This window comes from Ovis aries, chromosome X, assembly GCF_016772045.2.
Source record: "Ovis aries strain OAR_USU_Benz2616 breed Rambouillet chromosome X, ARS-UI_Ramb_v3.0, whole genome shotgun sequence".
NCBI classification, from domain to species: domain Eukaryota; kingdom Metazoa; phylum Chordata; class Mammalia; order Artiodactyla; family Bovidae; genus Ovis; species Ovis aries.
Window position 1 is genome coordinate 83,392,955 of NC_056080.1, and position 12,348 is coordinate 83,405,302.

The 12,348-nt window shown below is 37.0% G+C and overlaps 1 protein-coding gene across 2 annotated transcripts in view; it reads left to right on the plus strand.

Annotated features, from left to right (window-relative positions):
- The window catches only part of GABRA3 (gamma-aminobutyric acid type A receptor subunit alpha3), a 243,706-nt gene that overhangs the window by 17,205 nt on the left and 214,153 nt on the right, over positions 1 to 12,348 (plus strand). Inside the window, exon 2 of one of the 2 annotated variants that reach the window (XM_042241792.1) lies at positions 499 to 543. The exons of the other annotated variant lie outside the window; for it this stretch is intronic. The gene's annotated coding sequence lies outside the window, so the exon portion shown is untranslated. The remainder of the gene's footprint in view (positions 1 to 498; positions 544 to 12,348) is intronic. 2 annotated transcript variants of the gene reach the window in all.

Genomic DNA, 12,348 nt, shown 5'->3' on the forward strand with positions numbered 1-12,348 from the left:
TAGATTCCTCCCTAGGTATTTTTTTTGACATGATTTTAAATAGGATCATTAGCTTTAATTTTCTCTTTCTGATTTCATTGTTAGTGTAAATAAATCCAACAGATTTATGTATATCAATCTTGTATCCTGCTAACTTACTGAATTAATTTATTAGTTCTAATAGCTTTTGTGTGGAGTCTTTCGGGTTTTCTGGACTTCCTTGGTGGCTCAGACAGTAAGAATCTGCCTGCAATGCAGGAGACCCAGGTTCAATCCCTGGGTCGGGAAGATCCCCTGGAGAGGAAAATGGTTACCCCCTCCAGTATACTTGCCTGGAGAATTCCATGGACAGAGGAGCCTAGCAGGGTACAATCCATGGGGTCACAAAGAGTCAGTGTATAAGATATCATGTCATCTGCATACAAAGACAATTTTACCTCTTCTCTTTCAATTTTCTTACTATTTATTTCTTTTTCTTATTTGATTGCTGTGGCTGACTTCCAATACTATGTTGAAAAGAAGTGATAAAAGTGGGCATCCTTATCTTATTCCAGACTTTAGCAGGTAGGCTTTCAGCTTTTCACTATTATACTGACTGTGGGTTTGTCATAAATGACTTTTATTATGTTGAGATGTTTCCTATATACTCATTTTGGTGAGATTTTTAATCATGAATGAACGTTGAATTTTGCCAAATGCTTTTTCTGCATCTGTTGAGATAATTATGTGGTTTTTGTCTTTTCTTTTGTTAATGTGTATATCACATAGATTGATTTGGCTATGTTGAACCATTCTTATGACCCTGAAATGAATCCAACTTGATCATGGTATGTGATACTTTTTATGTATTGTTTGATTCAATTTGCTAGTATTTTGCTGACAATTTTTGTATCTATGTTCATCAAAGGTATTGGCCTGTAAAATTTTTTTTTGGTAGTGTCTGGTTTTGGTGTCAGGGTGATGGTGGCTTCATAGAATGTCTTTGGGAGTGTCCCTTCCTCTTCGATCTTTTTGGAAGAGTTTGAGAAGGTTTGGAATGAGTTCTTCTTTGTATGTTTGGTAGAATTCCCCATGAGGCCATCTGATCCTTTTGTTTGCAGGGAGTTGTTATTTATTTATTATTTTTGTGTTAACAAATTCTATTTCACCTCCAGTGATAGATCTGTTTAAATTATCTGTTTCTTCTTGATTCAGCTTTGGCAGGCTGTATGTTTGTAGAAACTTGTCCATTTATTCTAGGCTGCCTATTTTGTTGTCATGTAACTATTCCTAGTAATTTCTTAAGATTATTTTTTTGAATTTTTGTGGTATTGGTTTTATTTTCTCCACTTGAATTTCTTAATTTGTTTATTTGTGTGCTCTCTCTTTTCTTCTTGGTGAGCTTGGCCAGAGGTTTGCTGATCTTATTTAACCTTCCAAGGAACCATCTCTTGACTCAACTAATTTTTTTCCTATTGTTTTAATTTTTAAAAATGTTTATTGGAGCATACTTGCTTTAAAATATTGTGTTAGTTTCTGCTGTACAGCAAAATGAATCAGTTATATGTATCCATATATCCCCTCTTTTGTAGATTTCCTTCCCATTTAGGTCAGCACAGAGCACTGAATACAGTTCCCTGTGCTATACAATAGGTTCTCATTAGTTATCTATTTTATAAACTCACTAAGTCATGTCTGACCCCATGAATTGCAGCACACCAGGTTTCTATGTTCTTCACTGTCTCACAAGTTTGTTTAAAGTTACGTCCATTGAGACAGTGATACCATCCAACCATCTCATCCTCTGTCTTCCCCTTCTCCTTTTGCCCTCAGTCTTTCCCAGCATCAGAGTCTTTTCCAGTGAGTTAGCTCTTTGGATCAGGTGGCCAAAGTATTGGAGCTTCAGCTTCAGCATCAGTCCTTCTAATGAATGATCAAGATTGAGTTACTTTAGGATTGACTGGCTTATACATAGTGATGTATACATGTCAATCCTGGTCTACTAATTCATCCCCCCTCCTTGGTATCCATACATCTCTGCATCTCTGCCTCTGTTTCTGCTTTGAAAGCAAGTTCATCTAGATTCCATATACAAGTGATATTATATTAGATTTTCTATTTCTGACTTACTTTCCTCTGTATGACACTCTCCAGGTCTATCTGTGCCTCAGCAAATAGCACGATTTTGTTCCTTTTTAATGGCTGAGTAATATTCCATTGTATGTATGTATGTACCACATCTTCTTTATCCATTCCTCTGTTGATAGGCATTTAGGTTGCTTTTATGTCCTAGATATTGTAAATATGTTGCAATGAATATTGGGGTGTATGGATCTTTTTGAATTATGGTTTTCTCTGGGTATATGCCCAAGAGGGGTATTGCTGGGTCATATAGTAGTCCTATTTTTAATTTTTTGAGGAACCTCCATACTGTTCTTCATAGTGGCTCTACCAATTTACATTCCCACCAACATTGTAGGAGGGTTCATTTTTCTCCACATCCTCTCCAACATTTATTGTTTATAGACTTTTTTTTTTTTTGATGATGACCATTCTGATTGGTGTGAGATGATACATCATTGAGATGATACAGCAGTTTTGATTTCTCTAATAATTTGTGATGCTGAGCATCTTTTCATGTGTTTCTTCTTTGGAGAAATGTCTATTTAGGTCTTTCACTCATTTTTTCATTCATGGTTTTTTTTTTGGTATTGAGTTTCATAAGCTATATGTATGTTTGAGATATTAATATTGTTTTTTTTTTAAATTCTATTTTATTTATTTCCTCTCTGATCTTTATTATTCCCTTCCTTCTGCTGAGTTGAGGTTTTATTTGTTCTTTTTCTAATTCTTTTAAGTGGTAGATTAGGTTGTTATTTGAAGTTTTTCTCATTTTTTGAGGAAGGCCTGTATCACTATGAACTTCCCTCTAAGGACCTCTTTTGCTGCATCCCATAAATTTCATATGCTTATGTTTTTAATGTTGTTTGTCTGAAGGTATTTTTTTTTAAATTTTCTTCTTGATTTCATCATTGACCTGTTGGGTTTTTAGTAGCATGTTGTTTGGTCTCCATGTAATTGTATATTTTTTTCTCATTTTTCTTTCTGTGGTTGATTTCTAATTTCAGACCACTGTAGTCAGAGAGTTGTTTGAAATAATTTCCATTCTCTTAAATTTGTTAAGGCTTGTTTTGTTCCCTAGTATATATCAGTAGGGTGATAAATCTGCTATTATTAAAATCTGCTATTATTGTGTTCCTATCAATTTCTCCTCTTATGTCTGTTAGTATTCGTTTTATGTATTTGGGTGCTCCTACATTGGGAGAATATATCTTAATGATTATAATATCCTCTTCTTGTATTGATCCTTTTATCATCATGTAGTGCATTTCTTTGTCTTTATTGGCTTTGTTTTAAAGTCTATTTTGTCTGATATGAGTATTGCTATCTCCACTTTCATGTCATTTCCATTTACTTGAAATAATCTTATTCCATTCCCTCACTTTAAATCTATGCCTGTATTTTTCCCTAAAGTGTCTCTTTTAGGCAACATACTGTAGGTTCTTTTTTTTGTTTTTGTTTTTTAATTATTATCTAGTCTGCCACTGTTTGTCTTTTGATTGGATCATATAGTCCATTGACATTTAAAGTAATTACTGATATGTATGTATTTATGACTATTTTAAACCTTGTTTTCCAGTTGAATTTGTATTTCTTCTTCATTCCTTTCTTCTTTTTATTTTTCCTTTTATGGTTTGATGACTTTTTTTTGTATTTTACTTGAGTTCTTTTCTTACTGATTTTTATGAGTATTATATGTGTTTGATTTGTGGTTACCCTGGTTATCAAGTATGTTAACCCATAACTATATCTACTTGCTTTAGACTGATAGTCATATGAGCTTAAACACATTCTCAAAAATATACATTTTCTTATTCTCCTCCCCCACATTTTGTGATTTTGATGTCCTGTTTTAAATCTTTATGTTTATCCTTTTGCTGATAATTGTTAACTATAATTTCTTTCACAAATTTTTGATTTTTTAAGCCTATGTGCTGAAACTCTAATACTTTGGCCACCTCATGTGAAGAGTTGACTCATTGGAAAAGACTCTGATGCTTGGAGGGATTGGGGGCAGGAGGAGCAGGGGACGACAGAGGATGAGATGGCTAGATGGCATCGCTGACTCAATGGACATGAGTTTGAGTAAACTCCGGGAGTTGGTGATGGACAGGGAGGCCTGGCGTGCTGCAATTCATGGGGTCGCAAAGAGTCGGACACAACTGGGCGACTGAACTGAACTGGCTTATTTAAGTAATCTTCAATCCTTTTATATATTTGCCTTTCCTGTTGTGATAGTCCTTTTCCTATAGAGTCATACTTTTCTATTTTGAAAAGACCTTTCAATATTTCTTTTAGGATAGGTTTAGTACTGCTGTATTGTTTTAGTTTTTTGCTTGTCTGAGAAATTCTTTCTCCTTTTCTAAATGATAATCATGCTGGGCAATGTATCCTAGGTTGCAGGTTTTTCCATTTCAGGACTTTGAATATATTTTGCTACTCCCTTCTGGCCTGCAAAGTTTCTGCAGAGGAATCAGCTGGTAACCCTATGTTGTTGTCATTGTTTAGTCACTAAATCATGTCCGACTCTTGCAATCCCATGAACTGTGGCCCACCTGGCTCCTCTGTCCATGGGATTTTCCAGGCAAGAATACTGATGTGGGTTGCCATTTCCTTCTCTATGGGATCTTCCTGACCCAGGGGTCGAACCTATATCTCTGGTGTTGGCAGATGAATTCTTACCACTGAGCCACCAGGAAAGTACTAACAACCTTATGGGGATTCCCTTTTAACTGATTGTCTGTTTTTCTTTCACTGCCTTTAGAATCCTCTCTTTATCTTGAACTTTGCCACTTTAATTTTGATATATCTCAGGGTGGGTTTGTTTGGGTTCATCTTGCTGGGGACCCTTTGTACTTCCTATTCCTAGATATCTATTTCCTTTTTTAGGTTTGGGAAGTTTGCAGCCATAATTTCTTCAAATACATTTTTTATTCCATTTTCTCTTTCTTTACCTTCTGGTATCAGTACTAGTCCCTCATCCTGCTTGGCAGCAAGTCAGCCCGTGTACATTCTTCTAGGCAAATTCCAGGCCCCTGCACCTCCCTATACCTGGCTAATCTACTAGACAGTGAAGGAGGTTCCCAAGGTGAGCTAATCTTTCTTTCCTCATTCTTGGCTTTTTCTTAGGGGTGCAGGTCTTATCTTCATTTTCTTCATTTCTTTTTTTTTTTCTCCTTTAGTCCTGCCCAGTTATGTGAGGTTCTTTCTTGCAGCTTTAGTTGCATGAGCTCTTCTGCCCACTTTCAGTTGGCATTCTGTGAGAACTGTTCCACATTTAGATGTATTTTTGATGTACTTGTAGGGGGAGATGAACTCTATGTTCTTCTACTCTGCCATCTTGAACTCCTCGCTGACAATTTTTCAACATTTATTGTTAGTATACATAAATACAGTTCATTTTTATATATTGAGCTTGTATTCTATGACCTTAAAAGACTCAATTATTCTAGTAGCTTTTTTCTTTTTAAAAGAGTTTTGGGATTTTCTATGTAGATAATTATGCTATCTAGGAATAATGACAGTTTTATTTCCTCTTTTCTAATTTGTATATTTTTTCTTATTTTGTTTTGTTTTTGCTGTATTTGAACTGGATAGGACCTCTAGTAGAATGTTGAATTGAAATGGTCAGAGCAGAACTCCTTGCCTTTCTCCTGATCTTATTGGGAGAAATATTCAGCCATTTACCATTCACTGTGCAGTCAGTTTTAGATTTTTCTTACATGTCATTTATAAATTTGAGAGAATTCTTTTCTATCAATAGTTTGCTGATGGATTTATGATGAATATATGCTGGATTTTTTTCAAATACCTCTTCTGTATTGACTGAAGTAATCATTTAAAGTTTGTTGATATGGTGAAAAGTGAAAGTGGTAGTCACTTCAGTTGTATCCAACTCTTTGCAACCCCATGGACTGTAGCCTGCCAGTCTCCTCTGTCCATGGACTTCTCCAGGCAAGAATACTGGAGTGGGTTGCCGTTCCCTTCTCCAGGGGATTTTCCCAACCCAGGGATCAAATCCAGATCTCCTGTATTGCAGGTGGATTCTTTACATTCTGAGCTACCAGGGAAGCTCTTAAAGCTATACCTGCTGCTGCTGCTGCTAAGTCGCTTCAGTCATGTCTGACTCTGTGCGACCCCATAGACAGCAGCCCACCAGGCTCCAACGTCCCTGGGATTCTCCAGGCAAGAACACTGGAGTGGGTTGCCATTTCCTTCTCCAATGCATGAAAGTGAGAAGTGAAACTGAAGTCACTCAGTCGTGTCTGACTCTTAGCGACCCCATGGACTGCAGCCTACCAGGCTCCTCCATCCATGGATTTTCCAGGCAAGAGTACTGGAGTGGGGTGCCATTGCCTTCTCCGAAGCTGTACCTACTCTTCTATTATTTTTAATCTATTGGCATAATGTTTTCCCCCTACTGCTCTAGTAATATTTTTATTTTCTTTTATCTATACTTTTGCCTCCTTGTTCATTCTTAATATTGTTGACTGGTGCCAGTTCTTTTATTGCTGCTGTTGCTGTTTAGTCTCTAAATGATGGCTAACTCTTTGTGACTCCATGGACCATAGCCTATCAGGCTCCTCTGTCCATGGGTTTTCCCAGGTAAGAATACTAGAGTGTGTTACCATTTCCTTCTCTAGGGGATATTCCCAACTGAGGAATCGAACCCAAGACTCCTGCATAGCAAGTAGATTCTTTACTGTCTGGGCCACCAGGGAAGCCCCAAGTGTTAGTTTTCTTTTGCTGAGTTATAAATTACCAAATACTTAATGGGTCAAAACAACACAAATTTATCTTCTTACAATTCTGAAGATTTTCCTGGGCTAAAATCAAGGTGTTTGCAAGGCTGTGTTCCTTTCTGGAGAGTCTGGGGGAGTATTCATTTCCTTGCATTTTCCAGCCTCTGGAGGCCACTACATTCCTTGGTTCATGGCCCCTTCCTTCTTCTTAAAGTCAGCAATGTCTTTTTTACATTGCATTACTCTGACCCTGACTCTTCTGCCTCCTGCTTCTACTTTTAAAAACCTTTGTGATTATATTGGGCCCACCCACATAGTCGGAACAATCTACCTATTTTAGTTCAGTTCAGTTCAGTTGCTCAGTCGTGTCCGACTCTTTGCAACCCCATGAATTGCAGCACGCCAGGCCTCCCTGTCCATCACCAACTCCCGGAGTTCACTCAGACTCACATCCATCGAGTCAGTGATGCCAGACTGCTAACTAGCAACCTTAATTCCATCTGCTACCTTAATCCCACTTTGCCATGTAGCCTAACACAGTCACAGGACGCACACATTTTTGTTTTGTTTTTCTTGGAATTATTATATTTTAAAAAATATGCTTATTTTCCATGTTATCACCACCAATCTAAGTTCACACTGTCAGTTGTCTACATTTCTTCTCAGTAATTCAGACATATATGATATGGGTATGCTAAGTCACTTCAGCTGTGTCCAACTCTTAGTGACCCTATGGATGGTAGCCTGCCAGACTCTTCTGTCCATGGGATTCTCAAGGCAAGAATACTGGAGTGGGTTACCATGCCCTTCTCTAGGGGATCTTCCCCACCCAGGGATCAAACCCACATCTCTTATGTCTCCTGCATTGGCAGGTGGGTTATTTACCACTAGCATCACTTCTTTATTTTTATTATCATCTTTAAATTGCTCCTTGACTTTTCTGTCCTACTACAGTCTAACTGGTTTCTCACTTGGCTTTGTTCACGACTGTCATCCTGGAATAATTTATTTCTCTCAGAAGGTTGTTCTACTCCCTTGTAGCTTCCAAAATCGCTGTTAAGAAGTATGAATCCATCCTGATTGTGAACATTTATACTTTGTATCTCTTTCTCATATTCTGTCATCTCTAGTGTTCTGATGATGCTGTGTTTTCTTGTGGATCTATTTTCATCCACTGTACTGAGAGCTCCATTTGCTCTTCCCTTCAGAGATTTTTTTTTTTGAATTATTGTATTGGTGAAGTACTTCCTGCCACCCGCCGCCCCCCCCCCATCTCTATCGATGTCTCTCCTTCCCTCCTACAATTTAAATGTTGCCTTTCCAAAGCTGGTTTTTATAATTTCTTAACATTTTTTTGTCTTCTATCTTCTTGTCTATGTCTATATTTCAGAGGATATCTTCAACATTATCAACCAGTCCCTCTATTGAGTGTTTTATTTCCTCTATCATGATTTTAATTTCTAATGTTTTTAAAAACTATTCTTTGAATTTTCTTTTCTTACAGAAACTTGTTCTTTCTTTTTCCTGAATGCAAAATCTTATCTGCTATCTCCAGTGATATTAATGACATAATTTTGTGCCTTTTATCTTTAGAGTCTTTTCTCTTAAAATTTATTTTCATTTTTAAAAAGCTTTCTATTTTGTATTGAGATATAGTTGATTAACAGTATTGTGACAGTTTCAGGTGGGCAGCAGAGGGTTTCAGCCATACATAAATATGTATCCATTCTCTCCCAAATTCCTCTCCCATCAAGCCCACCACATAACATTTAGCAGAGTTTCTTGTGCTATACAATAGGCCCTTCTTGGTTGAAATTAATATTTTAAAATATTTGTTTGTTGTTTATATTTTATGTCAGAGGCTTTCTTCATGGGTCTTCTGTTCTTTGACTGTTTCCTTCTATTTGAAAACTGATTGGGAATGCTAAGTGAGGAGGTTTAGTATCTGCTGAGGTTGTTTTGTTGAGAATTATGATGTCAAAGTTTTTTGGTCTTTTCTCTTGTACTGAGAAGATTCAACAGAAATTTATATTCTAAATGTCTTCCTTCAGTTCAGTTCAGTTGCTCAATCGTGTATGACTCTTTGCAACCCCATGGACTGCAGCATGCCAGGCTTCCCTGTCCATCGCCAACTCAAAGAACCTACTCAAACTCATGTCCATCACGTCAGTGATGCCATCCAACCATCTCATCCTTTGTCATTCCCTTCTCCTCCTGCCTTCAATCTTTCCCAGCATCAGAGTCTTTTCGAATGAGTCAGTTCTTCGCATCAGGTGGCCAAAGTATTGGAGTTTCAGCTTCAACATCAGTCCTTCCAATGAATATTCAGGACTGATCTCCTTTAGGATTGACTAGTTGGATCTCCTTACAGTCCAAGGGATTTTCAAGAGTCTTCTCCAACACCACAGTTCAAAAACATCAATTCTTCGGCACCCAGCTTTCTTTGTAGTCCAACTCTCACATCCACACATGACTATTGGAAAACCCATAGCTTTGACTAGACAGACCTTTGTTTGTAAAGTAATGTCTCTGCTTTTTAATATGCTGTCTAGGTTGGTCGTAACTTTTCTTCCAAGGAGCAAGCGTCTTTTAATTTCATGGCTGCAGTCAACATCTTCCTTGGAAGATACAAATCTAATTTCTTATATTCTGGATAGCAAATAAGGTTGAAGTTGTCTTGTGAAATGGTTTTTTTTTTTTTTTTTTGTCATATCTCCCTGTATCTTTGTCCTTGTTGGTCTGTGAATTAAAATTAATCCTTTTACTCCCACTGTTAAGGCCTCAGAACAAAGCAAGAGCAAGTGCTTATGTTTGGCTGTTTTAATTGGAAGAACTCTTAGTATTAAAAAAATATTATGGTTTATAAGTTCTTGTGTATTTCTATATAGTTATTTCTTAATAGTTATTTATTTCCTTTCGAAGTCAGTAGGTGGTCAACTCTTTTAGTTTAGTATGCATGCAAGTGGCTTTCTTGTGCCACCACTATTATACAATGGTTTAAATTTGTATAAGATTTTATTTATTTACTTATTTATTTGCAATCATCATTGTTCTATACTCAACACTTTCTACATCTGGAATCATGCCATTAGTCTTGGCTGGAGTTTCTAAATCTGTTCTCTAGGTCTTTTAACTTCCCTTTTATTGTATCAATTTCTTTTGTCTCTTGGTGTTTCATTCTGAGTCTGTTTCTCAAAATTTTTCTTTGGCCATACCCAATCGAGAGCTTATGCTATCTTTTGAGCTTTTATTTCAGAGTTTACAGCCTTGATTTATAAGATTCCTATTTTTTTTTAACATCTACCATTTTTGATTCACAACTTAATAAACTCTTGTTCTTGCTTTTTATAACCTTAATCCTTCAGTTCTTTGTGGATGCTAGGCATTTATTTTCAAGTCCTTTTTCAAATTACATTATTTCTCTGAGACTATAACCTCATATTTGTTGAATTTGTTTACTTTATTTTCAAGATTGCTTTTGTAGTCTTAGAATTTTAACTTGTTACAAGTTTACCATAAATAGGGAAAATCATAGTTATTCTGTCTGCTTTTCTTATCCCTTTTAATTCTTGCTGGATTATGTTTTATTTGCTCAATCCCCAGTTCAGGACCAGTTCTTATGTTGGCAGCTTGAGCTATTTATTGTTCCATGAGAATATCAAAGGTCTGATTTTCAAGCCAGTGGGTGGTGTAATGCAAATCTTGGTTTGATAGCTATTTCTACTACTTCCTACCACTTTGACGATACCCTAGTTGCCAAGCTGAGCTGCTACAGTCATCATAGCATATTAAAAGTCACTATGCATAAACAGGAAATCCCTGCTTCACCTCATGATTTCCTGTCATGACCTAACTTCACTATACTGCCACACATTCAATACTGTTGGTTTATGTTACCCCCATAGGAGTTGAACTCCTAGATGCCTCTGTGTGTTTCCTAGTAGGTAAGTGACTTTAGTCTCCTCTGTTGCTAAGTTTCTTTTTTTTGTTGTTTCAGCTCTATGAACATGTTCCTCTTTTCTCTTATTTACTATTTTAAGTGATTATGGCTATATTTTTATTTTAAAAGTATGTTTTGTGATTTAGCTGTCATTACTATATTTTATGTTTGGAGCTTAGGCAGGATGTTTTTCCCATGTGAACCTACAGTGCTAACTTGACATGATGATCCCTTGGAATTTTTAGATGGCTTGTTGTTCAGTCGTGGCAAAGTTTTTGTGACCTCATGGACTGCAGCATTCCAGGTGTCACTATCTTCCCTTCACTATTTCCTGGAGTTTGCCCAAATTTATTTCCATTTAGATGTCTGCTAATGTTTTTTTTTTTTTTTCCCCCAAAAAGTGACTACTCACTGTTTGAGACCATGGTTATAAAGAGTTTTTACTGATTAGTTTTCCATCCTTAATCTGTAATCATAGGTTCTAACATTAATATATCAGTATATGGGTATCACTTTCACTTGTGAAGCAATGGAGGCATGGACCCACTCAGGTTGGGTGAGGCAAGCAGATATTTTTGACTGTGAAGGCAGGAACATTGGACTTGCCTAAAACTGGGGCCCCAGACTGATAGTAAAGAAATTTCTGTAGGACAGATGGGCAGCAATGGTTACCTCAGCAGGAGAGAATTTTTGTGAAGCTAGGTGGAAGAGACACTAGGAATATGAGAAAAGTCAGTCACCAGGTTTATGTTGGGAGAATGGCAATCCTTGTCTTATTCCTGATCTTAGAGGAAATGCCTTCAGTTTTTCACCATTGTATATGATGCCAAGAAAATGCACTGGTCATACCAAACACCCTCTTCCAACAACACAAGAGAAGACTCTACACATGGACATCACCAGATGGTCAACACCAAAATCAGATTGATTATATTCTTTGCAGCCAAAGATGGAGAAGTCTATACAGTCAGCAAAAACAAGACCAGGAGCTGACTGTGGCTCAGATCATGAACTTCTTATTACCAAATTCAGACTTAAATTGAAGAAAGTAGGGAAAACTGCTAGACCATTCAGGTATGACTTAAATCAAATCCCTTATGATTATACAGTGGAAGTGAGAAAGAGATTTAAGGGACTAGATCTGATAGATAGAGTGCCTGATGAACTATGGAATGAAGTTCATGACATTGTGCAGGAATCAGGGATCAAGACCATCCCCATGGAAAAGAAATGCAAAAAAGCACAATGGCTGTCTGGGGAGGCCTTACAAATAGCTGTGAAGAGAGGAGAGGTGAAAAGCAAATGAGAAAAGGAAAGATATAGGCATCTAAATGCAGAGTTCCAGAGAATAGCAAGAAGAGATAAGAAAGCCTTCTGGAGTGATCAATGCAAAGAAATAGAGGAAAACAACAGAATGGGAAAGACTAGAGATCTCTTCAAGATAATTAGAGATACCAAGGGAACGTTTCATGCAAAGATGGGCTCGATAAAGGACAGAAATGGTATGGACCTAACAGAAGCTGAAGATATTAAGAAGAGGTGGCAAGAATACACGGAAGAAGTGTACAAAAAAGATCTTCACGACTC